This window comes from Canis lupus, chromosome X, assembly GCF_003254725.2.
Source record: "Canis lupus dingo isolate Sandy chromosome X, ASM325472v2, whole genome shotgun sequence".
In the NCBI taxonomy this organism is placed as follows: domain Eukaryota; kingdom Metazoa; phylum Chordata; class Mammalia; order Carnivora; family Canidae; genus Canis; species Canis lupus.
In genome coordinates this window covers 66,814,501-66,840,364 of record NC_064281.1, presented here as the reverse complement: position 1 = coordinate 66,840,364, position 25,864 = coordinate 66,814,501, and the positions used below count along the sequence as shown (strand labels likewise).

General features: G+C 42.2%; 1 protein-coding gene and 1 pseudogene across 3 annotated transcripts in view; both read left to right on the top strand.

The window, feature by feature from the left end:
* CHM (CHM Rab escort protein) overlaps positions 1-25,864 on the top strand; it is a 244,222-nt gene that overhangs the window by 114,586 nt on the left and 103,772 nt on the right. The window lies entirely within an intron of this gene.
* On the top strand, positions 11,631-25,589 carry LOC125754636 (SWI/SNF-related matrix-associated actin-dependent regulator of chromatin subfamily E member 1-like; annotated as a pseudogene).

Genomic DNA, 25,864 nt, shown 5'->3' with positions numbered 1-25,864 from the left:
GGGGAGTATCGTCTAATTCTGTATACTGTAAGTCCCTTGACTTCTCCTGGAACTTTCCAGTGCTGCTTGGTCAATAATTTGTTTTTTCCCCGTCCATGTAGCTGGTCTTCTGGGGGGAGGGGCCTTTTATGCTGATTTTCAGGTATTAGCACTTGGGGGAGCTGCTCACCCCCCTGCCTGGTGCAGTGCTCAGTGAGTGATGTTTAAGCTGCTAATCCTGTGAGGCCACTGTGAGGCTCAGTGGGGGTTGTTTATCCTGTGAGGCCCCAGTTTTGTGCCCAAGATCATGAATCTGAGAAATCATCAAGGAGCTGACACCAATGCAAACACAGGAGGGTTTATTTACAAGCTCGAGCCTGGGTCCAAGTATACCTGACGCAGCGGAGCAGGGACTTGGACCCCGAGATTAATAGGAGGCCTAGCAGCTTTATAGGGACCAGTGGCCAATGGGATACGCAGAAAGTTGCACAGTCATGCTGGTCCACTTGCAGGTGGCAGATTGAATTACATTTTACCTTAAAGTATCCATTTGAACTGGCCTATCACTGAGCCGGATTTCCAGTTAGGGTGTGCTCTGGGCTTGACTAGGGTGGGGCAGTGCCCTAAGTAATAAGCGGGTCAGCACAAGGGGGTGCAGCACAAAATAGAATCAGTCCTGCTCTTCTTGTCCAGGGGTAGGGGATTTTGTTAAATTTCCTGGGTCCCACATTCCCCCCTTTTTCATAGGATCCTGCGCAGCACCCAATCATGGGTCCAGGTTGCTCCCAGAGTGAGCCAGGGGAATGATTAAACCAGGATTCTGACCAACCTTGCTGCTGTTCTCGCTCTCATTTACATTTAAGGCAGCCCATAACCCCCTCCCACCCTTTGTTGTAAGAAGACTAATTCTAATCTCCTTCTATTTTGAAGGACAACCTCGGACTAGGGAGTCTTGGAGGTGGGAAATAAGTGAGAACAGTGCAGTCTTAACTTTAGGGGATTGTCCTTGTCTGGTTGGCTTTTCCATTCTGGAACAAAGTCTTTGAGAACAGCATGTGGGTCAGCAGGCTGGACGTGGGTGTAGTTGACCCAGGGAGTAATCTCGTCAACCTTGCGAGTGGTGGGAGTGGTCAGGATCATGATGTAAGGTCCCTTCCAGTGAGGTTGAGGTGTCCTGAAGTGTCCGGTGTTAGTATCTCCGCACGTATACTCAGTCACCTGGTCGATATTGTTGGGAGTCCAGGAATGGCCCAGTCTCATAGAGGGCCCTCAGCTTAGGCCACACCTGCTCATGGGTTCATTGTAACATTTGGAGGGAGAAAAGAAGTTGGTGATCATCAAATTCAGCAAGCACCTCAGGTTTTAAATTGGGGATAACAGGTGGAGGAAGACTGACCATGATTTTGTAGGGAGTCAGTCCCATCTTATATGGGGAGTTCCTCTCCCTATATAGGGGAAAGGGGAGGAGAGTCACCCAGTCCCCGCCAGTCTCCAGGGCTAATTTAGTTAAGGTCTCCTTTAATTTTCTGTTCATCCTCTCTACCTGTCCTGAGCTCTGGGGCCTATATGAACAATGTAATTTCCAATCTGCCCCAAGTACTAATGCCACTCCCTGTGTTACCTTAGATATGAATCCTGGGCCGTTGTCTGACCCAATTCTAATGGGAAAACCATATGTCAGTACGATGTCTTCCTGCAGTTTCTTGGTCACGATCTGTGCCGTTTCATGTTTGTTGGGAAATGCCTCTGTCTATCCTGAAAAAGTATCTACAAACACTAGTAAATACCTATACCTGTATTTTCCAGGTTTTACCTCAGTGAAGTCCACTTCCCAGTAGGCTCCTGGTCGGTCCCCTCGGAGCCGGGTACCCGGGTTAGATCCATGGGCGGAGGCATTTAATTGGCATCCACGGCAGCTTGCCACAATCTGTTCGATCTTTGCTTGAGAGTTTTTAATCGTGATCTTTGCATGTCGTATGAGGTCTTCCATCTTCCTTGTTTCCAGACGATATTCGTCTTCTAAACTCAGGACAAGCACCTGAATTGGGTGCCCCTTCCATCTTCCTTGTTTCCATGTTTCCACTCCGATGCATTTTGGATAGGACTCGCCGTTCTAGTTCCTCTGGCAAGATGATGCTGGAGTCTGTGGCCCTCCACCAACCACGCAAGCACTGGGTCATAGGCAAGCGTTTGATCCAGTGTAAGTCAGCATCAGTATAGTTGGGGGTGTCAGGCAGGGTCGGTGCCCCTGGATCAGGTAGCGTGGTAGCTAAGACCTGGGTCACCAGATGGGCCACCTCTTTTGCTTTTAAATCGGCTAGCTGGTTTCCCCTGGCTACTGGCGTGTCTGCCTTTTGGTGCCCCGGACAATGGATGATGGCTAGGGCCTTGGGCAGCCAGAGGGCCTTTAGGAGTTCAAGAATCTCCGTTTTGTTTTTAACAGTCTTTCCCTCTGCTGTCAGAGCCCTCTCTCCCTGTAAAGGGCTCCGTGGATGTGAGCAGTGGCAAAGGCGTACCTGCTGTCGGTGTAGATGTTTATTCGTTTACCTTCCCCCATGGTCAGCGCCTTGGCCAGTGCGATCAGTTCTTCCCGTTGAGCCGACGTTCCAGCTGCCAGTGGCTCTGCCCAGACAGTCTCTGTCTCCGTGGTTACAGCTGCCCCCGCATATCTGAGTCCTTCTTGGACAAAACTGCTGCCGTCCGTGTACCAGGTGATGTCCGCATTCGGCGGTGGCTGGTCCTGGAGATCAGCTCTGATTCCGTGCACCTGTGCCAAAATTTCTTGACAGTCATGCAGAGAGGGGTCCCAGTTCTGGGTTCGGGAGTAGCGTTGCTGGATTCAGGGTTGTTGGTGGCTTAAATAAAATTCTGGTAGGGTTTAGCAGCAGGCTCTGATAATGGGTCAGACAGGCATTGCTGATCCAGCGGTCTGGGGGCTGTTTGAGTACCCTCTTCAATAGCATGTGGGGTGGTAACATGCAGTTCTTGCCCCATGGCCAGTTTGTCTGCGTCCTTGACCATAGTGGCCACCGCAGCAATAATTTTTAAGCATAGGGCCATCCAGCGGCCACTGTGTCCAGCTTTTTGGAAAGATAGGCTATGGGTCTCTTCCAGGAACCTAAGTACTGGACAAGGACCCCTTTTGCCACTCCGTCTTTCTCGTCCACATACAGGTAGAAGGGCTTGGCTAGATTGGGCAACCCAAGGGCCGGGGCAGACAGCAAGGCCTTTTTAAGGTCATTAAAGGCTCTGTTCATGGCCTCTGTCCATTTAAAATTTTGCTGGTGCCTGGTGGCCTCATAGAGGGGTCTGGCCATCTCGGCAAAACCCGGAATCCATAAGCAACAGAACCCTGCTGACCCCAGGAATTCACGTACCTGGCAGACGGTTTGCGGCTGTGGGATTCTTAAGACAGTTTCCTTCCGTGCATCCGTCAACTATCTTTGTCCATCCTTTAATTTGTACCCAGGGTAGCTCACCTCTGCTCTGCAGATCTGGACTTTTTTAGCTGAGGCCCGGTATCCTAGGGCCGCTGTGGTCTGGAGCAAGTCCCGGTGTCTCGCAGGCATGTGTCCTGGTCCTCCGCCGCCAACAGGATATCATCTACATATTGTAATAAAGTCAAATGAGGGTGCTCGGAACGGAACTCACCCGAGTCTTCGTGTAAGGCCTCATCGAAGATGGTCGGTGAATTTTTGAATCCTTGTGTTAGTTGAGTCCAGGTGAGCTGGCCATTGATGCCTTTCTCAGGGTCCGTCCATTCAAAGGCGAAGAGGTCTTGACTCTTGGGCGCTAAAGGCAGGCTGAAAAATGCATCTTTTAAATCTAATACCATATACCAAGTTTTGTCTGGAGGCAGGGTGGAGAGGAGGGTATATGGGTTTGGGACTGTAGGGTGCATATCCTCTGCTCGCTGGTTGACTTCCCTCAAGTCCTGGACTGGCCTGTAATTGTTAGAGTTCAGTTTCTGAACCTGCAGCAAGAGAGTGTTCCATGCTGATTGGCAGGGCCTTAATATGCCGAGTCCAATAGTCGCCGTATGTGGGGTGTGATTCCCTTTCGTGCTACTAGAGGCATGGGGTATTGGCGGACCCTGACAGGGTCTGCCCCCGGCTTCAGTTCTATGTATATGGCCGGTCGATGCTGAGCCAGCCCGATTCCCCCAGTTTCTGCCCACGCTTGGGGAAATTCCCACAGCCAATGGTCAATGTCAGTCATTGGGGCTGAGGGCATTTGGTGGAGATGATATTTGTCTTCTAAACTCAGGACAAGCACTGAATTGGGTGCCCCTTCTTGTTTAGGACTTTTACCCCTTCGAGGTGGAAGCAAATTTGCGCCCGCATCTTGGTGAGCAAATCCTGACCTAACAACGGATAGGGACACTCAGGGATGACCATGAAGGAGTGGGATACCCGGCCTGTGCCAAGATCCACAGTTCTTCGGGTAGTCCATGAGTATTGTGTGGTGCCCGTGGCCCCTTGCACCCATGATGTTTTGTTTGCCAGTTTCCCTTGGGGTTGTAATAAAACCGAATGTTGTACCCCAGTGTCCACTAGGAATTCAACAGGTTGCCCCTCCACTTTAAGAGTTACCCTGGGCTCGGGGAGGGGTGCCGAACCCTGGCTCCCCTCATTGTCCAGGTCCTCCATTTCTAAGATCTTGGCAGGGGCCTTAGATCTTTTGTTAGGGCAGCTTTTTACCCAGTGGCCCTCCTCTTTGCAATAAGCGCATTGGTCTTTGTTCAGCTTAGGGTGCTCCTGACGGGGACCAGGGCCATCCTCCTTACCTATCCCTGAAGCCAGCTTCTTGAGGTGCCTCCATCTTTCCTGTGGGTCGTCCATGGTTGTGGCCAGCAGGATCTTGGCCAGGTTTTGGGTCTGCCGGTCACTTAGTTTGATTTGTTGTTCTTCTGGACTTTCTCTATTATTATAGACTTGTTCTGCCACTATCACTAAGTCCTGCAAGCTCTTCTCTCCCAGTCTCTCTACTCTTTGCAATTTCTTTTTAATATCCGGAGCGGCCTGGTTAACAAAAGCCATGATAATTGTGGCCTTTGTTTCCGGGGCTTCTGGGTTCATAGGGGTGTACTGCCTAAAAGCCTCTATGACTCTCTCTAAGAAGGCTGCTGGACTCTCATCCTTACCCTGCCTCACATCATAGACCTTGGCCAGATTGGTAGGCTTGCGCGCGGCAGCCTTGAGACCTGCCATTAGAGTCTGGCGGTAGATCCGGGGTCTCTTCTTACCTTCAACCCAGTTGTGCACTTTGGGGAGTAAAAATGGTTTTAGCCAAGGAGGGGAATTCTCGATCATGTCCTGCCAGATCAGGATGTAGGGAACCTGGTCAGAGTGGCCGTCCGGTTTGTCCCTGAAAATCACGGTCTTAACCTGTAAGATAATGTGTAGGTGAAAAGTTCCTTCCTGGGGCCATCCCACGTCAAAAGTTGGCCATTCTGATATACAATAAATTTGGAATCTCTTTCTCCGTATGTCTATGCTCAGAATACGAGCTCTTTACCTAATATCCGAGAAGTGAGCGAGCATAAGAGATAGGGGAGTGGTTTCTGTCTCCCCCATTATGTCCCCAATCCACACCAAGACACAGACAGTAAAGATGATTAACAAGGACCCAACAACACAGACAAATGCACAAACAGTTAACAAGGACATAGTAACACAGACAAACGTGCAAATAGTTAACAAGAACACGGTAACAGACAAACAAACGTTCCATGCGGCCGCGGAGACAAAACAGAAAGTAACCTGAAGGGCTGGCAGCCGGCCCTCCTTACAGATGAGGACCTCCGTCCTCCTTACAGATGAGGACCCCGTCCTCCAGGCAGGGGCAAGGGATGTCTCCTCAAGACCCCCAGTCGACGGCCCGCCAGCACGTCCTCCTAAGCCAATGCCGACCCAAAACAGATTGGATTTCCTACAGGTAAAGTACAGTTTAGAGCTCTCAGAAAATATGCGTGCAAAAGGTGGAAAAAGTTGAGTGCACTCACCACGCGTGAAACCCTCCGGATGGGGTCCTGGAGGTTTCTTGGATCCCGGATGAGCCCCCAAATGTTGTGCCCAAGATCACGAATCCGAGAAACCACCAAGGAGTCGACACCGATGCAAACACACGAGGGTTTATTTACAAGCTCGAGCCTGGGTCCAAGTATACCCGACGCAGCGGAGCAGGGACTTGGACCCCGAGACCAAGAGGTGTAGCAGCTTTATAGGGACCAGTGGCCAATGGGATAGCAGAAAGTTGCACAGTCATGCTGGTCCACTTGCAGGTGGCGGATTGAATTACATTTTACCTTAAAGTATCCATTTGAACTGGCCTATCACTGAGCTGGATTTCCTGTTAGGGTGTGCCCTGGGCTTGACTAGAGTGGAGCAGTGCCCTAAGTAATAAGCAGGTCAGCACAAGGCGGGGGCAGCACAAAATAGAATCAGTCCTGCTCTGCTTGTCCAGGGGTAGGGGATTTTGTTAAATTTCCTGGGTCCCACACCCAGGAGGAACAACCACAGTGGCAGCGGCCAGTTCTAGAGCCCTGGATTCAGCTCCCGCAGTAACTATGGAGCTCTCAGTCTGCAGAGGCCTGGATGCTCCGAGGGGCGGGGCCGCTGATCTGCTCAGCTCGGGGCAGGAGCGTCCTTGCTGTCCTGGGCCCTCCTGGCCTCTGCCTGTCCTGGGGGTGAGGCCGGATCCTGGGCTGTGTCCCCAGCGCCCTGTGCTCCCAGGCCTGCGCTGTTGGATTTGCGCTTCCAGCCGCGCAGCCCCCTCTCAGCAGAGCTGCCGCCTGAGCCCCTCAGAGCTGCTCCCAGGGCCATGCAGCCCCCTCCGCGCAGAGCCTCTTCCTCTGCTGGAGCCGCCTCCAAGCTGCTCCTGGGGCCGCGCAGCCCCTCTGGCATGGAGCCTCTGCCAGAGCTGCTCCTGAGCTGCTCCCCGTCCAGCCATGCTCGCCCTGCATCCCTTTAGGTAGCTCGGCCTTGGGGTGTGGGGAGCTCTCCCTGGGGCGCAGGTGCTCTGTTAGTGTCCCAGGGAGGCTGAGGGCATCCCCGCCCCTCCTGGGGTCCTGCTCTAACTCCCTGGAGCGCCTTTCCACCAGGGAAGATTGGTGAAGCTTCTACTTCTCTGGGTTGGGGCTCCTGTCCTGGGGGCACTCGCCCAGGCCTTAGCCGGGCTCCTCGCGGGGCTCCTCCCCCTTGGATGCCTTCTCCCCCCCACTTCCTACCTTGATAGAAGCGTGAACTCTTCTCACTGTAGCATTCCAGCTGTTCTCTCTTTAAATCTCAGGCAGGATTTGTAGATTTTCAGGATGATTTGAAGGTTATCTAGGTAATTTGGTGGGGACAGGTGACTTGGGGACCCTACTCTTCTGTCATCTTGCCCCTCCCCTCGTTCCTCTAGTTTACATCTGTTCACAGTAAGTACCTAGTTTGTATATATATGAACATACCTGTTATTTAGCCTTTTTGTCTTGAGTGAAGATGTATGAGGTAAACATTTCTAGGTTTTCAGTTCTTTTTTCTCAGTATTTTAAGATTTTATTCCACTTTCCTTTAGATTCCTTTTTTGCTGTTGAAATTTTGATGTTAGCCGAATTGTTATTTCTTTATGAATATTTCTTTTCTCTCAGGTTGTTTTTAACATAGTTTTTGGTGTTCTACATTTTCACTACAGTGGATTTAAGTGTGTCTTATCTAGCTTCGTATAGGTTGAACCACGTATAATTAACAATATTAAATTGTTTTGATTTTCAATTTCATATGGTTCAAGCAACTTCAATGTATTACCTCTATTTGTGAATTGTCATTTATCATTTTGGAAAGTTATCAGTCAGTATCTTTGCAAATACTGGTTTTCTTCCATTGACTCTCTTCTCACTTTTTTTGGTATCCTAAATAGAAATGTTTTAGGATTTAGTTTCCTAGTAGCTGCCTCGCCACCCATCCTTCCCTAGTTCTTATTTTTGAACCATAAATGGTACCAGGTCTGGAAGGCATGCTTTTAGGCAGCCATAGGACAAAATCCAGAAATGCCAAGTGCCTGCTTAGGAGCTTTGGAAAGGTGCCCTCATTGAGCATTCTAGAAGGAGTGGCTGGGTCTTCTGGGACACCACCCCCCCATCAGGCTCCTTAAAGTAACATCAGCCATTTTTAGATTGTTTCTCTTATCATACCTTCCCACTGGCCCCATGTGAGCCAAGGAACTCACACTGCCTGCCCTCTATCCTTTCCCAGTTCTGCAGGTGGAGATTGATAGTCAAGTATCATTTTCATAAGAATCTTTGTAATAAAATGGTACATTTCTACATCCTCAAAAAAAATCTCTTTCCCAGTTTATTCTCTGTATTGTCTGTGATCTATAGTTTAACCCTCTCATTTTTTTACGTCAATATTGTAATCTTTCATTTGTAGAAGCTCTGCTCCTCCTCTCCCCAAATCTCATTGTTTTTTGATATTCTCATTTGCTTCTTCATTTTTTTCATATACCTTACATTCTGCAATGTATTGTTTCTATTGATTCATGTTATTGGTTTAGTTTCTTATGCCATACTTATCTTTGAGAATTTATATTTGGTTTTAATTTTTGGGAATCTGGGGACCCAAATTAAGGATGCTTTCCTGCAAGGATTATTTGTGTTTGCTTTAGCCAGAAGGCACTAAGATTTGGGACCATTTCAGCTCCTTTCAGGGATCCTCTCTTAATAAAGGAGCCCCAGGCATAGCTCCCACACTGATTAAAATCAGCAACAAGACTTTTTTTAACCTAAAAGGAAAATTTTATTAGAAATGCATCTCTTAGAACAAACCAATAGTTACCGATGGGAGATGGGTGGGGGAATGGGTTAAATAGGTGATGAGGATTAAGGAGTACACTTGTGATGAGCACCAAATATTTTTTTAAAGATTTTATCTATTTATTCATGACAGAGAGGCAGACACTGGCAGAGGGAGAGAAGCAGGCTTCATGCAGGGAGCCTGACTCGAGACTCGATCCCCGGTCTCCAGGATCACACCCCAGGCCGAAGGCAGTGCCACACTGCTGGGCCACCAGGGCTACCCTGAGCACCAAATATTTTATAGAAGTATTAAATCACTATACTGTACACTTGAAACTAAAATTACATTGTATATTAACTGGAATTTAAATAAAAACTTAAAAAATGCATCTCTTAGTGACATGGCTATTTAAAAATATGGTTCATGTATCTTGGAAGAATATAATTTATGGCTAGAACGAAGACTTGCTTTTTTTTTTTAATTGCAGTGTTGTTTTTTTTTCCTTGAAGCTTTTAATTCAGCTCAGGGTTTATTTGTGCTGTGTGTGTGTATTTGGGGTTAAGGAGTTTCTTGTAGACTTTTATTTCTTTCAATCTCAGCAATGCATTAAAAAATAGATTTAAATGTAAAATGTCATTTTTACAAGAGATCCCTTCACAGTATCCAGTCCAGTATACTGTTGGAAGTAGATATTCTCCAGTCCACATTTCTTAACCATGCGGAGGGGAGAATGTTATAAATTTGAAAGTTAATTCTAAATATTGTAGGTCTGTGGATTTTCAGACAAACTCTTCCTCCTCCAGTTACTTGCCAAAGTAGGCATGAATAGTGAGTGTCATTTCCCACAGGTCCAGAGGTCCTCCTATCAATTTAAACCAAGAGGGAGGTTTGTGGTTTTCTTAATCATTCTTTTCCTTTTCCTGTGGCATTGCCTGATTCAAAAGTAGCCATGCTGTTTTCTCTTGTGTTACCACTTGCTACTCAGGCCTACAGAGCTTTTAGGTAAGGAATAAGGACAGAATGAACAGATCACTGGGGAGGGACCAGAAGCTCACTAGTTTCCTTACCATTTTTTGAAAATGACAGTTTTAACCTCATTCCTATTTTTCCACTAAATTCCTTTATTTCCTTTCCTAATTCATATCATATTTACATCTTGTAAATACTATTTGGTGTTTATTTGTTTTTTAAGGGAAAAGACACTGAAAAGTTTTGTTTGTCCTGTATGATTACAAAATTTCAAAATGAGACCTTATATATGTTGAGTCCTGGATAAAGAAGACATTTTTCCCTCTTTTTTAAGATTTATTTGAGAGAGAGCACAAGCAAAAGCAGGGGGGAGGGGCTGAGGAAGACAGAGAGAGAAGCCTACTCTGCATTCAGTACTGAGCTGGGGCTCATTCTCAGTCTTGAGGTCATTACCTGAGTCAAAAATCAAGAGTCAGACACTCAACCAACTGAGCAACCCCGGCACCCCATATCCTTTTTTAAGGCTGGGTTTTTATCAGCCTTCTGTATTTTTTTTTTATCCTCTGTAGAGGGTATCTCAGAATTTTGTGTATTATACAGATTTAATGTTTATTATAAAAATTATACCTCACTCTCTGCAGTTTGAACTGATACTTTTAGAAGATTATATAATTAAATATATATACATATAGATGATTAAAAACAAAAAAATCCATTGTTTTTGAAGTAGTATATCAAACTTTTGGGTGGTTCTTTGGTAATTATAATAAATCTGAGGTCTGTAATGTGTATAAAATATATGCACACGTTGGAGGAGCAAGATGGCGGAAGAGTAGGGTCCCCAAATCACCTGTCCCCACCAAATTACCTAGATAACCTTCAAATCATCCAGAAAATCTACGAATTCGGCCTGAGATTTAAAGAGAGAACAGCTGAAACGCTACAGTGAGAAGAGTTCCTGCTTCTATCAAGGTAGGAAGATGGGGAAAAACAAAAAAACAAAAGGCATCCAAGGGGGAGGGGACCAGCGAGGAGCCGGGCTGAGGCCAGGGCGAGTGTCCCCAGGAAAGGAGAGCTCCAACCCGAAGAAGCAGGAGATGCACCAATCTTCCCGGGTAGAAAGGCGCCCGCAGGGAGTTAAAGCAGGACATCAGGAGGGCGGGGATGTCCTCAGGCTCCCTGGGACACTACCAGACACCTGCAGCGCACCACAGGTGAGTGCCCCGAGCTCCCTAAGGGCTGCAGCGCACACACATTGACCTGGGAGCAGCTCTGAGGGGCTTGGGCGGTGGCTCACGTGGAGGGGGCTGCGCGGCTCCGGAGCAGCTTGGCAGTGGTGGCTACAGCAGAGGAAGAGGCTCCGTGCGGAGGGGACTGTGCGGATCCGGGAGCAGCTCGGGGGGGCTCGGGCGGAGGCTCCGCGGTGAGGCGGCTGCGCGGCCGGGAGCGCGAATCCAACAGCGCAGACCGGGAGCACAGGGAGCCGGGAACAGCCCAAGATCCAAACTCCCCCGGGACACGCAGAGGCCAGGAGGGCCCAGGACAGCAAGGACACTCCTGCCCCAAGCTGAGCAGATAAGCGGCCCCGCCCCGGAGCATCCAGGCCCCTGCAGACTGAGACCTCCAGAGTTCCTGCGGGGGCTGAATCCAGGTTTCCAGAGCTGCCGCAGCCACTGGGGTTGTTCTTCCAGGGGCCTCACGGGGTAAACAACCCCCACTGAGCCCTGCACCAGGCAGACAAGTTCCAGGGGAAGTCAAGGGACTTAAAGTATACAGAATCAGAAGATACTCCCCCATATGTTTTTTTTTTCTTTTTGATTTCTGATTTCTTCCCCCACCCCTTTTTTTTCACCTTTCTTTTTCTTTCTTTTTCTTTTCTTCTCTTTTTACCTTTTTTTCTTCCTTTTTTCTTTTTTCTTTTTCTCTTTTCTTTCCTTCTCTCTCTCTCTTTTTCTCCTTTTCCCAATACAACTTGCTTTTGGCCACTCTGCACTGAGCAAAATGACTAGAAGGAAAACCTTACCTCAAAAGAAAGAATCAGAAACAGTCCTCTCTCCCACAGAGTTACAAAATCTGGATTACAATTCAATGTCAGAAAGCCAATTCAGAAGCACTATTATACAGCTACTGGTGGCTCTAGAAAAAAGCATAAAGGACTCAAGAGACTTCATGAATGCAGAATTTAGATCCAATCAGGCAGAAATTAAAAATCAATTGAATGATATACAATCCAAACTAGAACTCCTAACGACGAGGGTTACCGTGGTGGAAGAACGAGTGAGTGACATAGAAGACAAGTTGAGAGCAAAGAGGGAAACTGAGGAAAATAGAGACAATTAAAAGACCATGAAGACAGATTAAGGGAAATAAACGACAGCCTGAGGAAGAAAAACTTAGTTTAATTGGGGTTCCCCAGGGCGCCAAAAGGGCCTGAGGGCCAGAATATGTATTTGAACAAATCATAGCTGAAAACTTTCCTAATCTGGGAAGGGAAATAGGCATTCAGATCCAGGAAATAGATCCCCCCTAAAATCAGTAAAAACCGTTCAACAACTCGATATTTAATAGTGAAGATTGCAAATTCCAAAGATAAAGAGAAGATCCTTAAAGCAGCAAGAGACATGAAATCCCTGACTTTTACGGGGAAGGAATATTAGGGTAACAGCAGACCTCTCCACAGAGACCTGGCAGGCCAGAAAGGGCTGGCAGGATATATTCAGGTCCTAAATGAGAAGAACATGCAACCAAGAATACTTTATCCAGCAAGGCTCTCGTTCAAAATGGAAGGAGAGATAAAGAGCTTCCAAGACAGGCAGGAACTGAAAGAATATGTGACCTCCAAAGCAGCTCTGCAAGAAATTTTAAGGGGACTCTTAAAATTCCCCTTTAAGAAGAAGTTCAGTGGAACAATCCACAAAAACAAGGACTGAATAGATATCATGATGACACTAAACTCCTATCTGTCAATAGTAACTCTGAACGTGAACGGGCTTGATGACCCCATCAAAAGGCGCAGGGTTTCAGACTGAATAAAAAAGCAGGACCCATCTATTTGCTGTCGACAAGAGACTCATTTTAGACAGAAGGACACCTACAGCCTGAAAATAAAAAGTTGGAGAACCATTTACCATTCGAATGGTCCTCAAAAGAAAGCAGGGGTAGCCATCCTTATATCAGATAAACTAAAATTTACCCCGAAGACTGTAGTGAGAGATGAAGAGGGACACTATCTCATACTTAAAGGATCTATCCAACAAGAGGACTTAACAATCCTCAATATATATGCCCCGAATGTGGGAGCTGCCAAATATTTAAACCAATTAATAACCAAAGTGAAGAAATACTTAGATAATAATACTCTTATACTTGGTGACTTCAATCTGGCTCTTTCTACCCTCGATAGGTCTTCTAAGCACAACATCTCCAAAGAAACGAGAGCTTTAAATGATACACTGGACCAGATGGATTTCACAGATATCTACAGAACTTTACATCCAAACTCAACTGAATACACATTCTTCTCAAGTGCACATGGAACTTTCTCCAGAATAGACCACATACTGGGTCACAAATCGGGTCTGAACCGATACCAAAAGATTGGGATCGTCCCCTGCATATTCTCAGACCATAATGCCTTGAAATTAGAACTAAATCACAACAAGAAGTTTGGAAGGAGCCCAAACACGTGGAGGTTAAGGACCATCCTACTAAATGATGAAAGGGTCAAACAGGAAATTAAGGAAGAATTAAAAAGATTCATGAGAACTAATGAGAATGAAGATACAACCGTTCAAAATCTTTGGGATGCAGCAAAAGCAGTCCTAGGGGGAAATACATCGCAATACAAGCATCCATTCAAAAACTGGAAAGAACTCAAATACTAAACCTAACCTTACACATAAAGGAGCTAGAGAAAAAACAGCAGATGGACCCTACACCCAGTAGAAGAAGAGAGTTAATTAAAATTCGAGCAGAACTCAGTGAAATCGAGACCAGAAGAACTGTGGAACAGATCAACAAAACCAGGAGTTGGTTCTTTGAAAGAATTAATAAGATAGATAATCCTTTAGCCAACCTTATTAAAAAGAAGAGAGAGAAGACTCAAATTAATAAAATCATGAATGAGAAAGGAGAGATCACTACCAACACCAAGGAAATACAAACGATTTTAAAAACATATTATGAACAGCTATACGCCAATAAATTAGGCAATCTGGAAGAAATGGACACATTCCTGGAAGGTCACAAACTACCAAAGCTGGAACAAGAAGAAATAAAAAACCTGAACGGGCCAATAACCAGGGAGGAAATTGAAGCAGTCATCAAAACCTCCCAAACACAAGAGTCCAGGGCCAGATGGCTTCCCAGGGGAATTGTATCAAACGTTTAAAGAAGAACTCATACCTATTCTCCTAAAGCTGTTTGGAAAGATAGAAAGAGATGGAGTACTTCCAAATTCGTTCTATGAGGCCAGCATCACCTTAATTCCAAAACCAAAGTCCCCACCAAAAAGGAGAATTACAGACCAATATCCCTGATGAACATGGATGCAAAAAATCTCAACAAGATACTAGCCAATAGGATCCAACAGCACATTAAGAAAATTATTCACCATGACCAAGTAGGATTTATCCCCGGGACACAAGGCTTGTTCAACACCCGTAAAACAATCAATGTGCTTCATCATATCAGCAAGAGAAAAACCAAGAACCATATGATTGTCTCAATAGAAGCAGAGAAAGCATTTGACGAAATACAGCACCTATTCCTGATCAAAACTCTCCAGAGTGTAGGGATAGAGGGAACTTTCCTCAACATCTTAAAAGCCATCTACGAAAAGCCCACAGCAAATATCATTCTCAATGGGGAAGCACTGGGAGCCTTTCCCCTAAGATCAGGAACAAGACAGGGATGTCCACTCTCATCACTGCTATTCAACATAGTACTGGATGTCCTAGCCTCAGCAATCAGACAACAAAAAGACATTAAAGGCATTCAAATTGGCAAAGAAGATGTCAAACTCTCCCTCTTCGCCGATGACATGATACTCTACATAGAAATCCCAAAAGCCTCCACCCCATGATTGCTAGAACTGATACAGCAATTCGGTAGCGTGGCAGGATACAAAATCAATGCCCAGAAATCAGTGGCATTACTATTCACTAACAATGAGACTGAAGAAAGAGAAATTAAGGAGACAATCCCATTTACAATTGCACCCAAAAGCATAAGATACCTAGGAATAAACCTAACCAAAGAGATAAAGGATCTATACCCTAAAAACTATAGAACACTTCTGAAAGAAATTGAGTAAGATACAAAGAGATGGAAAAATATTCCATGCTCATGGATTGGCAGAATTAATATTGTGAAAAGGTCAATGTTACCCAGGGCAATTTACACGTTTAATGCAATCCCTATCAAAATACCATGGACTTTCTTCAGAGAGTTAGAACAAATTATTTTAAGATTTGTGTGGAATCAGAAAAGACCCCGAATAGCTAGGGGAATTGTAAAAAAGAAAACCATAGCTGGGAGCATCACAATGCCAGATTTCAGGTTGTCCTACCAAGCTGTGGTCCTCAAGACAGTGTGGTACTGGCACAAAAACAGACACATAGATCAATGGAACAGAAGAGAGAACCCAGAAGTGGACCCTGAACTTTATGGTCAACTAATATTTAATAAAGGAGGAAAGACTATCCACTGGAAGAAAGACAGTCTCTTCAATAAATGGTGCTGGGAAAATTGGACATCCACATGCAGAAGAATGAAACTAGACCACTCTCTTTCACCATACACAGAGATAAACTCAAAATGGATGAAAGATCTAAATGGGAGACAAGATTCCATCCAAATCCTAGAGGAGAACACAGGCAACACCCTTTTTGAACTTGGCCACAGTAACTTTTTGCAAGGTACATCCACGAAGGCAAAAGAAACAAAAGCAAAAATGAACTATTGGGACTTCATCCAGATAAGATGCTTTTGCACAGCAAAGGATACAGTCAACCTACAGAATGGGAGAAGATATTTGCAAATGACATATCAGATAAAGGGCTAGTTTCCAAGATTTATAAAGAATTTATTAAACTCAACACCAAAGAAACAAACAATCCAATCATGAAATGGGCAAAAGACATGAACAGAAATCTCACAGAGGAAGACATAGACATGGTCAACATGCACATGAGAAAATGCTCTGCATCACTTGCCATCAGGGAAATACAAATCAGAACCATAATGAGATACCACCTCACACCAGTGAGAATGGGGAAAATTAACAAGGCAGGAAACCACAAATGTTGGAGAGGATGCGGAGAAAAGGGAACCCTCTTACACTGTTGGTGGGAATGTGAACTGGTGCAGCCACTCTGGAAAACTGTGTGGAGGTTCCTCAAAGAGTTAAAAATAGACCTGCCCTACGACCCAGCAATTGCACTGTTGGGGATTTACCCCAAAGATTCAGATGCAATGAAACACTGGGACACCTGCACCCCGATGTTTCTAGCATCAATGTCCACAATAGCCAAACTGTGGAAGGAGCCTTGGTGTCCGTCGAAAGATGAATGGATAAAGAAGATGTGGTTTATGTATACAATGGAATATTACTCAGCCATTAGAAACGACAAATACCCACCATTTGCTTCAATGTGAATGGAACTGGAGGATATTATGCTGAGTGAAGTAAGTCAATCGGAGAAGGACAAACAGTGTATGTTCTCATTCATTTGGGGAATATAAATAATAGTGAAAGGGAATATAAGGGAAGGGAGAAGAAATGTGTGGGAAATATCAAAAAGGGCGACAGAACATGAAGACTCCTAACTCTGGGAAACGAACTAGGGGTGTGGAAGGGGAGGAGGGCAGGGGGTGGGGATGAGTGGGTGATGGGCACTGAGGGGGACACTTGGAGGGATGAGCACTGGTGTTATTCTGTTTGTTGGTAAATTGAACACCAATAACAAATTAATTTATTAAAAAAATATGCACACCTAAACACACTCATGTATGTGAATTAAATAAAAATGTATTATCCTAGGGATCATAACTTAATTTTTTATTTGACTCCTTGCATCATAGTTGATAATTTCATATAAATGTTGTTTTGTTTATATCCTAAATAGTAACACCTCTACCATCTATACATCATAGCCTACACTTTTTATCACCAGGTTATCAGAATTAAGTGTCACCTGTTCTGTGATTTCTAACCCCAATTCTATATTCTCTTTTAATATAAGCCTAAGCATTTCTCAGCCAGTTACAGTGAGTACTCATCAAGGCTACTGTTATAAATGGCATGCATGCATATTTATGTGCAGATTCAAAGACATTTGTCAGTCATATCCTTGCATTCTAAATGAATTCTGCTTAAACAATATAAAACAGGTTAACCACTGGAGATAACTTTCATGAATAAACACTCTTTGAGTTTTTTATCCTTTTAAATAAGTAGATTTTTTTTTAAAGATTTATTTATTTGAGAGAGAGCGAGTGAAAATGAGCAAGCATGGAGAGGGGCAGAAGGGGACAAGCTGACTCTCCACTCAGCAGGGAGCCAGGCTTTGGGCTCCATCCCAGGACCCTGAGATCATGACCTGAGCTGAAATTAAGAGTCAGATGCTTAACCCATTGAGCCACCCAGGCACCCGACAATTTTTAAACATTTTCTGAAAAAATTAAAAGGAGATAGTTAATAAAAATATTGTTATTTTGAGGGATTTTAAAAAAATACTTGTGGTATTTTTCAGCTTTTAACAACTTGTAATTTGCTATGATTTCTTCTTACTGTCAATACATAGTCACTTTCTAAAAGGCGAGAATAAGGGCCATTCTTTTTTTTTTTTTCTTTAAAGATTTTACTTACTCATTCACGAGAGACACAGAGAGAGAGTCAGAGACATAGGCAGAGAGAGAAGCAGGCCCCGTGCAAGGAAGCCCGATGTGGGACTGGATCCTGGGACTCCAGGATCATGCCCTGGTCCGAATGCAGACATTCAACCGCTGAGCCACCCAGGCATCCCAGTAAGGGCCATTCTTACAGTATTCTTAGAAATATGTTCCAATTCTGTGCCCAGTAAGAAATACTAGTTTAGATGAATAAAGAAATTCTTTCAACTTCCTACATTTTACCTAATAGTTAAAGGTAAAATAAGAAAACATCACAGCAAAAAATTTCCCCTTCACCCCTACAATTTGTAAGTGTATGTTTGATAAACACTAATGCAGTTAAGCCCAGTAGCAGGTTTTATATGTTTTGGAGGCTAGTTAGCATTCCTGTGTTTCATGCTCCTAACCCCATTGGTTCCTCCCCCCAGTGTCATAGGTCGAACTCCATGATACACCTAAAAATGTCAGTGTGGAAACTGGACCTATATCTAATTGGTAGATTTGACCAGTCCAAATTGTTATGTATAAAGTTTGATTATTGAATTGAGCCTTAAATATTTGAAATTAAATGTTATAAAATTATCAGAGTGAATTCAACAGAAGCATTAATAAAATGAACATTGAGTGCATAAATCTTATGGTTAAGTAAGAAATATTCTCATTGTGGATCACTACACACTATTGTTTTGCAACACTGCAGCTAAGAAGAGCAACAGTGAGATATGGTGTGCCAAAGTTTCTTAATCTAGGACCAGGAGTCCTTTGAATTTATATTATGATATTATATGTGTGTCTTTATGAAAGGAATTCATAGTTTCATCAGATTTTCTTAGTCATCCATGACCTAAAAAACAAGGATTGAGAATTATTGTTATGAATTTTCAACAAAAGAAAACATTATTTTTTGCTCAGGTAATCATTCCTTAAGAGCTTATGAAAGAAGTCCTAAAGAGTTTATAACAGAGGTGCTTCTGGAGTATAAAGATGGGAGAGGGACGGGAAAGCTAGGAAAATGTTGCTATTGGAACATAATTTACAGGCACCTCTTTAGATAGATGCAAGCAGATATTTATGCTCTAGTGTTGTGAAGAAGTAGTTAAGTACAGCAAAATGAGCAAGTGGGTAATCCTGGTTCTCCCATTTACTAGCTGTATATTCTTGGGCCAGTAAATTAACCTTTCTGCTCCAGTCTCCTCATTTTTTTATGGGAATAATAGTGGCTACCTCATAGGTTGTAAGGATTAAAATTAACATCTAGAAAGTGGTTAAAACATTGATTGCTTTAGTGTACTACATAAGTGTTAGCTGTTATTACTCCTAGTATGATTATTATAATTGTTGTTGCTGCTGCTGCTGTTGTAGAATGCCATCAGGGTAAGTATGAGGCTGAATCAGGGACTGAGCCAGATTTAATATTCTAATATAGTAGGTTGGCAAATTTTTTTTGTAAAGGGTCAGATAGTAAATAGTTTTGGCTTTGTAAGACCTGCGGTCTCCATTGAAACTATTTGTAGTCATAGGCAGTATGTAAAAGGATGGACATTGCTTTGTTCTAGAAACTTTATTTACAGAGTAGGTGGCAGGTTTTCTGACCCCAGTTTAATCCATTCAATAGTCTTTTGTCTATCAAATATAATAATAATATCTATATTTCTGATTCATGAGAGACACACACACACACAGAGAGGCAGAGACACAGGCAGAGGGAAAAGCAGGCTCCATGCAGGGAGCCTGACGTGGGACTCGATCCTGGTGCTAAAGGCGGTGCTAAACCACTGAGCCACTTGGGTTGCCCCAATAATAATATTTTTAAAAAACTCTGGTATTAGGGAGTATTACAAGATTGCCTCAATGTAATGCCTGGTGTATATTAGTCATTCATTAAGTATATGATGGATAAATTAATGAATTGCAAAAAAAAAAAAATGTGTGTCAAAGAAGTAGTAGAGCAGTGTTTTCAAGTTTTCACCTGTGTCAGAATTTAACCTCATTACTGGGCCCCATTCCCGGAGTTTCTGACTTTTAGATCTGGTGGGAAGCCTGAAAATTTGCATTTCTAATGAGTTTCCAAGTGTTGCTGGTTGTCTAGGGAACATAGCTGAAGAGTAAGTAACCAGGGTAACTTGGTTACCTCTCTGGGCCCAATTCTGATCATGAAGAAAAGGATTTAGAGTGACAGAAAAGTTGTGAAGAAGCATCTATGTCATTTGTTGTAAATTTGATTATTTTCCTTTTTTCCCATTTAATTCAACAGCTATTTTTCAAAGCCTCCATTTTCTTCAGAGTACTCTCTCAGGTGTAGTAGATACATATGAAAAAGAATACGACATAGACTTTGATGTTAATGTCAAGAGTGTTACTCTAGTTGAGGAAAGAAAATGCACACTTATGAACCAAGTACAGAATAAGAAAATATATTTCATCAGGTTCCAGAATACATAATGTAGGTATGAATGACATCAGTATTCAGAAATGATCAGTTTAGAGATAAGAGACAATTTAATCAAGGCACACAAGAGTATACTTTGATGGAGTTACAGAATCTCAGACTGCTCAGTTAACCTATTCATTTCCAGAAAAGAGCAACAAAACTGGGTTCTATCTGAGCCAAGATACCATCAGTAAGTGGGCTGTCCCGTACATAATAGAATGTTTAGCGGCAGGGAGAATAAAATATTCTTGCAGTTCTTTCTTACAATCTTACTACTCAATTTTTGGTTCTATGATCTGGAACTATGCAAAAATTCTTAAAGGACCAGAGCATTTTAAAAGATCTTGACATTTGAATCAGTGGAATAATTTATTCAGGTAATTTTAGCACAGTTCCCGACATATATAAGATACTAAATAGCCATTATAAAGCAAATCTTGGGTAACATATAATCTTAATAGAGAAAAAATAAAAATACTAAAAAAAATTAGAAAACCCACTTTTGTAAAGAAATACAACCCCGGTTCCCCACCCTCAAATTCCACCCCTAGAGTTAAGCATTGTTCAGTTGCATATCTTCCCATCTTTCCCATGCTTATACAGGCATCTATGTATAAATGCATACTTGCATACTATATATACATACACACTTAAAAAAATTTTAATGGTGGGATCTTTGGGTGACTCGGTTAAGCATCTGCCTTTGGCTTAGGTCATGATCCTGGGGTCCTGGGATCAGGCCCATGCTGGGCTCCCTGCTTGGCAGGGAGTCTGCTTCTCATCTTCCTACTGCCCTTCCTCCCTGCTTGTGCTTGCTCACTCTCTATGAAATAAATAAAATCTTTAAAAAATTTTGATGGCTGAGTAATGGAGATATATATATATATAATGGTTCATTTAACCATTTTCCTTTTGTTGGTATTACCATGCTAAAATTAAAATTATGTCTTTATTATATAAGAAATATATAACTTCATATGTAGAAATTTTTTTATTTAGCTATCTTCAGTTATAGCATAAGCAAATTCACAGCCATCCTTTTAAAAACATGTATCTGACAGCTTAAAATAGATAGCATTGGAAGGCTGGGTATAGTAAGAGGAGTTCTTCAAATTCAGAGCCTTAACCTGGCATCCAATACCTGGAATTAGTCATCTGGGTTTGGGGTGAATACTCTGAAGTTGCATGCCAAATTCTGCATGTGTGATATACATGGTTGCATTTTTCTAGGAAGGGGGTTTTATCATTATATCAAAGGAGTTTGTCACCTCCCAAGAAGGTTAAGAACCACAGAGATGCACTATCTCAAATGAGAACTGCCCTTATTAAATTAGAAGAGCAATGTTGAGTATGTTAACCAAAAGGTTTTCTTCCCAAAAGTTGGAGGGTATCTTTTGCATACAATTTTAAAGACAGCCCTCTAGTTAATAATGGCATAGAAATGATACATAAGGTATAAAATGTAAACCTGATTATGTTTGTATGATCATTTGTTTGTTTTTCCCTTGAGGAGTATTGTGTGGGATAAACAGCAGGGTGGTGAGATAATCCATCATTTTGAAACCTGTTCTCTGGTGATGGATGGATAGATTGGTAAAGTAACTCAATAATCTCCATTTTTTTCCCAAGGTTATTCATAGATCGTTGAACATTGTCCTTAATAAAGCAGTGGAATGTTTCTGTGTCCTTGCCTGCATTATTCCTCAGGTTGTGACAGGAAAAGGCTTTTAATTTGGAAATAACTTATTATTAAAACTTATATGAGTGTGTGGTGCTGGAGCATTTATTGTGACTCTCATGAATATATTAGAAATACAATGGCTCCCCAAATTACATAGTTTGAGTTTTTATTTTAGTAATAGCCTCCTTCAATTCTAAAAATTCAGATACTAGATTATCCTCACACATAGATATTAAAAACTTGCCCAGTTATTTTCTCCCCAGGTTAAATAATACATACTCCAGATCTTAAAATAATTCTAATAACTTGTATCAGAGTGAAAGATGGCTGGCTTCAGATAAAGCAAGAATGATAATTGAATTAAGTCCGGTGTTTGAAGCTGAGATTTTAGGTTGATTAAATTGAAAGGTAACACTGTGTTACTGTATAGATTAACTTTTTAAGAATAATTCAAAACAGTTCTTGAACTCTCTTTGGAACCAATGTACTTTTGTGCGAGTGTAATAGAAATTAGTACGTGAAATGTATTTATTTTCAAGCCAATTCAAAAAACAAAGCCCTGAAGGCAGCCAAATTACAAAGATCTAAGGCTTTACTTGTTGGCAAGTATAAGTCTATGTTAGACAGCTGGATTTCCATGTGTTCTCTACTATTCTCCTGTTTAAGTTGTTTTTTTCTTCCAAAGTGATCCAATTAGTGTGATTGCATAGAATTTTAATGAAGCTGTTCATTTCCAAGTTTTTCATCAATTCGCTTTCTACTTGGTAGAGAATGCTCAAAAACTATTTTTATAAAATTCCTCGTCTTGTTTTATGAAACTTACAAGATTTTCATTTGTTATAAAAGTATCAGTCTCAGAATTAAATTCTGATTCTAGCTCTGTCATGTTATTTGCATGAACTTGAACATGTCATTTAAATTCTCAGAGCCTCTGTTGTTTTGCCTATATAATGGAAATGGTAATTAAATCTAATCCTAACTTCTGCCCTGGGCTACTGTGAGACTTAAATGTGATGATGTTAGGGAAAGTGCATTCAAGATTGTCTAACACCAAGTAGGGTATTATAACATAAGAGTTGTATGACTTCATACTCTTGGTATTTGGAATGAATGTTTTTATAATTACTGAAACATATAGACTCTTCAGTTTATACAAACAAGATATGGTATTTAGAATTTAATTATGTAATTAAATTGTCTTATACTATGTCTATTGATAGATATATTTGCTATATATAAAATATAGTTCTCTCTATGTCTCCTATAGTTTACTGTGTATAGCCTTTTACAAAATGAGTATGCTATAATTTTTTCCTTACTACTGAATTTGGTATATTTTACTCATATGTAGTTAATCGCTTCAATAGTACTGCTTGGATCTTTGTCACATAGTAGGTGCTTAATAAATTACTTATTTAAAAAATCAAATTAGAACTTACATGGAAAGAAATTAAATATTGCAGGACAGAAACTATTCTTTTTTCATGTACTAGAGAAATGATTTGTAAAAGAGAACTCTGTGTTGGAGCTGAAATTACTATAGCTTTTAACCATTCCTCTTCCTTATTTTTCTCTATCCCTTCATGCCTCAACCTCTCCCCAAATTAGGCAGTAGGTTCTCCTTGCTCAATATAATGAAATTGAATAAAAGTTTTGTCCAAAAAGTGTCATTTCCATGTGGTAAAACTTGACTGATTTTAATATCACCAAGTCAGAATTCAAAATAATTTGAATGTTTTTACTTTGTACTCTGTTTGTAAACAGTTTGCTAAACAAATGAATAATATAAACAGGAAAGTATATGTAGCCTACTCAAGAAACCAAACTAATTGCAGCTGTTTGTAAATGACTCCTGCAGGCTTTTTCATGCACACTTGAAAGTCATAAACCTGTCATTTATAATTTACACCTACACTAGTATCCCTGCATTATTTCATACAAATGCACATGTATTTGTAAACAGCCATTATCTTTCAACTTTCTTTTGCTTTCCCATGTGGAGTACTAAAATTTTTTTATTTAAATTTTAGTTAACATAGAGTACAATATTGGTTTCACGAGTAGAATTCAGTGATTCATCACTTACATACAAAACCCAGTGCTCATCACAAGTGCCCTCTTTAATATCCATCACCCATCTAGCCCATCCTCCATCCACCTCCATCGTCCCTGTTTGTTCTCTATTGTTAAGAGTCTCTTGTAGTTTGTTTCCCTCTGCCCCCGCCCCTATCTGGAATTTTTAAAAGAAAAATGGGATTCACAGTATGGCTCTTTTTCTTTTGACTGTGTTAGAATTTGAAAATACTCATTCTTGAGTCTACAGTCTTAATCATGGTCCTATATGCATACACCCATATTCTTCAGGTACATTTAAAAATAGAAGGAATGAACTCTAAGCTTTTGAATAATGCACATTTATTGAATTAACAATTAATCTTGATCCTAATTTATGTTTTAATGTATCCTGAGAGGTAGCATGGTATAGTTGTTAAGAGTAGAGACCCTTGAAAAGAGAAATGAGGCCAGAGCTGCGGGTGCTTTTTCTGCCCGCGGTGTCTCAGATTCATTCTTAAGGAACTGAGAACTTAATCTTCCAAAATGTCAAAAAGACCATCTTATGCCCCAACTCCCACCCCAGCTCCTGCAACACAAATGACCAGCACACCAGGGTTTGTGGGATACAGTCCATACAGTCATCTCGCCTACAACAGCTACAGGCTGGGAGAGAACCCGGGCACCAACAGCCAGGTCACAGCATCCTCTGGTATTACAATTCCAAAACCCCCAAAGCCACTGGATAAGCCGCTGATGCCCTACATGAGGTACGGCGGAAAGGTCTGGGACCAAGTAAAAGCTTCTAATGCTGACCTAAAGTTGTGGGAGATTGGCAAGATTATTGGTGGCATGTGGTGAGGTCTCACTGATGAAGAAAAACAATATTCAAATGAATATGAAGCAGAAAAGACGAGTACAATGAATCTATGAAGGCCCATCATAATTCCCACACATACCTTGCTTACATAAATCCAAAAAGTCATGCAGAAGCTGCTTTAGAGAAAGAAAGTCGGTAGAGATAGTCTCGCATGGAGACAGGAGAACCTTACATGAGCATTCAACCTGCTGAAGATCCAGAGGATTATGATGATGGCTTTTCAAAGAAACATACAGCCACCGCCTCATCAGTGAAATCCTTAGAGTGTAGTTCCAGACGTTCGGTCAGTTGTCACAACAGCTAGAATGCAGGTCCTCAAATAACAGGTCCGGTCCTTAATGTTTCATCAGCAAAACCTAGAAGCCGAACTTCCTCAGAGAGGTGACACCAGGAGAAGAAGTTCCTGGAAAGCAAAGATTCATTTAACAGTGAACTTGAAAGGTTGTGTGGTTTGATATTATAAGTGAATATGGAAAAGATTACCACTGAAATTGCACAGGCAGAAGAACAGGCTTGCAAAGGCATGAGGAAAGGGACAAAGAGGTGGCAGAGCAAGCTGAACTTAGAGCAGCATAGTTCCTGAGGAAGAGGCCCCTGCTAGTAAGAACCAGGAGAAGAAAGACGATGAAAGCATCCCTATGAAGACCGAGAAGAAAGACGCACATTGAAGAAGCAATGGAAAGCCAACAGAACGGTGAAGAAGGCACGTCTACTCCTGAGGACAAGGAGAGCAGGCAGGTGGGGGTGGATAGTATGGTTGAAGAAGGAAGAGACCAGTGATAGTAACACTGGCTCAGAGAGCAGCAGTGCAACAGTGGAGGAGCCACCGACAGACCCCACGCCAGAAAATGAGAAGAAAGAATAAATGTTGCCTTGTTTTATGTGTTCTAAATACTTTTTTAAATGAAAAAAAAAATGTTTGTTTGTTTGTTTTTTTTGAGTTTAAAAAAAGGAGTAGAGACTCTTTTACCAGACTTTCGGTTTGAATCCTGGCTCTTCCACTTACCTACTGGATAAATCTTCTATTTTGTGTTTCTTCCTTTATAAAAAGGGAATAACAGTAATATCTACCTCTTAGAGTTTTTATGAGTTTAAAGAAAATTATACTGTAGAGTATAATTTGTGCCAGTACCTGGCACAAATAAGCATAGCATGACTCTTATATAAAGTAAAATAATTTCCAAACTGTGTTAATTTTC